The 5,116-nt window shown below is 34.1% G+C and overlaps 1 pseudogene across 1 annotated transcript; it reads right to left on the bottom strand.

Moving 5' to 3' along the window:
* Positions 1 to 257: 257 nt before the first annotated feature.
* LOC143532455 (TPR repeat-containing thioredoxin TTL1-like) lies at positions 258 to 4,744 on the bottom strand (annotated as a pseudogene). The gene is made up of 7 exons (XR_013135173.1): positions 3,887 to 4,744; positions 2,879 to 3,074; positions 2,603 to 2,797; positions 2,179 to 2,512; positions 1,882 to 2,086; positions 1,682 to 1,788; positions 258 to 1,058 (listed from the first exon to the last, which is right to left on the bottom strand). The product of XR_013135173.1 is annotated as a TPR repeat-containing thioredoxin TTL1-like (transcript).
* Between the last annotated feature and the right edge of the window lie 372 nt (positions 4,745 to 5,116).

Genomic DNA, 5,116 nt, shown 5'->3' on the forward strand with positions numbered 1-5,116 from the left:
GTCATGTCAAAAGTTCACATCCCTCTACCTTTGTACTTGGGTGGAAACTAGATTTTGTGAACTACCCTTTTTTCCTAAACAACCCATATAGGTAGACACGTTTAAAAATTCACACAAAACCTGCTTGTAAATTTTGCGATAGGTTCATGTTCTGTTAGAAATTCACACCTTTGTATATACCAACATACCATTAACAAATAAGCCATTGCATAATAATGAATGAAATAATAAAAAGGATAAAAACTTTATTGATGAAATGTTTAACAAAATGAAAATCCCCCAAAGTATAACTACTAATCCAGTACACCTAAGGCCTACACATCCAATTTTATCCTCCAAAGTTTCTCTCTTTTTTTTCCTTCTATTTTTGTACTTTTTTGTATGTATCTTCATCTTCACATATATACACATAAGGGCATATATCCATATCCAAACAAGCCATAAAAGCCCACTTGTAATTTACAATGGTACATCATGATGATATCTGAAATGGAAGATGACACAACAGCATAGAGGATGATAGGCTTATGATTAAAGGGGTAAAATGGGAATTCTAAAAAAAAGCTAACATTTTGATAAGAAAAGAATGAAGGGTATCTATTGAAAATGGTTTTCTAAAAATCCTTAAGAGCCATGGTGGATGAGGTGAATGAATGGAATATTTAGGTTTTAACAAACTGCAAAGGAAAATGTGAAATTACTAAACTACCCCTCTCTGGCTCCTACTGGGACTGGCTTTGAAATTTGGCTTCTTGATAATAAATTATTGTGTTCTTATGTAGTACTGGTACAGAAGGTCAATGATTGGAAGGAGGAAATTACCGATACGCCCTCCGACGATGATTGGAGGGGGTGGGGAAATTATGATACTGCCCTTCATCAACCGATAACCGTTAAGACTGCTTTTAGAAGCTGTAATGGCGGACGGACGATTCCAGCACTTCTTTACTCGGGCATACCAGTTCCTTCATTCGGTTACCTTTTTTGTAAATCTTGATTGTTGGTACAATTCTTACATTTTCTACATTTGCAATTGTTGGGCTCTCTTCTATATCAACCTTCACATTATTAAAAAAAAAAATTATTAAACAAATGGTATAAAGAATCACATTTCTACATGTGTGTGTGCTTTGCATGCTTCTTCAGTATAAAAATCAAAACTTTATAAAAAAAAATAGTACATTACACACAAAAATACCTTAAGAAAGTTTACAGATGGATATCGCGTGCATAAGGTATAAAGAATTGCAATTATTAAACACATTTGTACATGTGCTGCATATAATTCTATCATGCATGTTTCTTGATCATAAAAATCAAAATTTTATAAAACCCGGTACACTAAATATAAAAATACCTCAAGAAAGTTTATAGACGATTATCACGTGCATAAGTTATCAAGAATCGCGACTATTAAACAAATAGTATAAGAATCACAATTCTACATGTGCTTTTGTATGGTTCTTCATTATAAAAAGCAATACTTTACTAGAAATGGTATGCTAAACATATAAATTACCTCGAAAAAACTTATAGAAGGATATATCGCGCATATGGTATCAAGAATCGCAAGTACTAAACAAATGGCATAAGAATCACATTTCTACATGTGCTTTACAAGGTTCTTGATTATAAAACACAAAACTTTATAAATAATTATGCAATAAAAATATAAAAATACCTTGAGAAAATTTATAGACGGATATCGCGTGCATAGGGTATCAAAAAACGGGGATATATGCTTGCATTGAAGATCAGAACTGGTTTTATATAGAACAACAGATGCTCCTGCATTTCAAATATTGTAAGTTAATAAAAAGATCGAAACTTTAACAAGAATCACACATAACATTATTATTTGAAGAATAAAGTAGTACTAACCAGTTGAAAGAATTGCAGCTTTAAACTGTTCAAGATCATTAATCAATTCAACTTCACCACCAAATTTCAAATTATACACTTCTTCGCCTCGTGATTTCTTTAACGCAACTTGAGCATGAAATAAAGATTCGGCTATATCATTATCGTTTGGAAGCGCTCGCCTCAAAACCTCATAATCTCTAACCGATTCGGCCCACCTTTCAAGCTGTAACATAAAAAACCTTAATTTATTACCCAAAAAAAAAAAATCTTTTAAGTACTTATTGTTATTAATATTAATAAGTGAAATATATATACCTTGCTACATGTAGCGGCTCGTCGAAGAAGTGCTTTTGTGTAACTTGGATGAATCAGAAGCGCTTGATTACAATCATCAAGAGATCTTTCAAACTGCCCGAGCTTAAACCAACAAGCTGCCCGATTGCAGTACAGAATCGGATTTGAGGGGTCATATTTAAGCCCATCACCATAAGCCGAACACGCTTCTGTAAATCTTTCGGCTTTAAACAAATCATTCCCACGAGCCCGAGATCTACACAACGATCTTATCTTTTGAAGAAGAACCGCCACCTCAACGCTCTTAGGATCGATATTGTCAGCTTTCTCGATTGAAGTAAACGCGATGTCGAATCTTGAATAACCAAACAAAAAAGAAATTTGTCATTTGAATTGTTTTATAAGTGATAAAAGTTTTAAAGATCAAATTTTTAAAAGAAATCACCTTCCGAATGACAAATCAATCTGCGCTGCGAACAAATAAAATGTACGCCTCAGATTGCATCCCGAAAAACTTCACTTGTGAACCGGCCAGGCTGCTGCTATTACATGCCTCAAACTTAGGCAAATTTGAAATAACCGAATTTGCATCGTCTAATTGGTGGAGCTTTAATAACGCTTCCGCTTTGCAAGCAAATAACTAAAAGTTTCATATAAACAAACACATTCAGTTTCACTATTCGTTACAATAATAAACTATTTAGATAACAATATGCTTTACCTGAGCACAAGCATCGGCTCCAGACGATATTGCAGCATCGGATTCTTTTAACGCATTGACCCAATCTTGTACCCGTCTAGCATCAGTACATTTAATCAAGTGTTTTTCAACTACTTGCAACTTTAGCGCCTCGTTCGGGTCGGGTTTAAAGTCTTTAAAGTAAAGGTGTCTCCTTGCATTTTCAACCTGCCCTAAACTGCCATTATAATCAACCTTTCAATCATAATCAACATTCAAAAACAACACAATAATAATAATAACAACACCCACAAATAATTACACTAATTAATCAAATGGGTATGTTTCAATTTTCATTTTCAAGATTTGTTATAAACATATGGTAAAAAAAAAAAGAATAAAAATCAAAACTTTATTCAAAAATTGGCTTCTTGAACATTATAATCAATCTTTCAATCATAATCAAGATTCAATAACATAAAATTAATAATAACATATACTAATTATGCAAATGGGTATGAGTCAATTTTCATTTTCAAGATTTCTTACAAAACATATATAATAAAAAAAATAATAATAATCAAAACTTTATTCAAGAATTGGTTTCTTGAACATTATGATCAATCTTTCAATCATAATCAAGATTCAAGAATAACACAATAACAATAATAATAACACTAATTATTGGTCAATTTTCCTTTTCAAGATTTCTTATAAAACATATGACAGAAAAAAATAACAAAAATCAAAACTTTATTCAAGAATTGGTTTCTTGAACATTATAATCAATCTTTTAATCATATTCAAGATCAAGAACAACATCATTACAATAATAGTAATAATAATAATAACACTAATTATGCAAATGAGCATGACTCAATTTTCATTTTCAAGATATCTTGAAAACTTATGATAACAAAATAATAACAACAACAATAATAATAATAATAATAATAATAATAATAATAATAATAATAATAATAATAATAATAATAATAATAAAAATCAAAACTTTATTCAATTTCAAGATTTCTTGATCATATCACATACCTAATAAGAAGAGATCCTAACCTATGATGCGCCCTCACATACCCGCAATCCAATTTTATCACCTCATCACATTCTTTAACCGCTTCATTCAACCGTTTCAACCCCATCAACGCCGCAGCCCGGTTATAATGGCACGCGGCGTTCGCAGGCGCCATCGCAATCGCCCGATCATACAAACCCAACGCCTCCGAAAACCGACCTTTTTTATACTCCTCATTCCCTAACCTCTTCAAATCCTCCGAATTTAAATTTAAACTCGACTGACCTCCAAACTGTTCTCGGGTTTCTGTTTTATTGCCCGAGCCTCGGCGCATAATGCTGCCGTGCCCGTAATTGCCCGACCCGAAACTCAACACATCGGGTTTGTTGCTCCGGTTCGACATCATACCCGTCTTCAAAACCCGACCCGACGGGCAAATATTACCCGACGGAAGCACATTCACCGGCGGAGAGCTGGCGGACCCGGAAAACACCGACGACCCGGATTCCGACCGGGTATGACCCTGACCCGGACCCGTTTTGACCCGGGTTGACCCGCCGACCGAGAATGTCGGCGAGCTGTCCACCGACAACTCGCCGGAATCCGACTTCCGGTTACCGGATCCAATCCGACCCGAAACCGACCCGGATGAGCTGGAACTGGTACTAATACTAATCGTGGGTCCCACACCCAACGGCGAAATGGGTGAGCCCGAACCCGGTCCAAGACCCAAATCAAGCTCACGGAAGTCGGGTTTATTGGTATCATCGCCGTCGCATGTGACGGATGTACGGAACCGGTTATTGAGTCTTTGAAACCCTAATTTTGAAATTGGATCAATTGGGTGTGACATTTGGATTGAAACCTATCACAATAGATTGATTATTAGTGATTGAAGCTTAAAGTTTGAATCTTTATGAAAACCCCCAAAAAAATTTTATTTTTTTTTTGGTGGCTAATTGGATTTGGAAGAAGAAGGAAATAATAATAATAATAATAATAATGATAATAATAATAATAATAATAATAAATTAATAAAGGGTTGAATGATAATGGGGATCTTGTGATTTTAAAGGAGGAAGCAAAGAATGAATGTGAGAGAAAGAGAGAGGTGGGTTTTAGTTTTACAGAGAAGAAGATGATGATTGTTATTATTTTTATTATTATATATTTTTGTTTTGTGTGTTTTTTTAGTTTTGGAATTTTATTTATTATTTATAGTGTAGGAGTAGGACTAATGGACTATTCTT

The sequence above is a fragment of the Bidens hawaiensis genome, unplaced genomic scaffold (assembly GCF_021521415.1).
Source record: "Bidens hawaiensis isolate Kalapana, Puna unplaced genomic scaffold, B.hawaiensis_p1.1 tig00009445_1, whole genome shotgun sequence".
Taxonomy (NCBI): Eukaryota; Viridiplantae; Streptophyta; class Magnoliopsida; order Asterales; family Asteraceae; genus Bidens; species Bidens hawaiensis.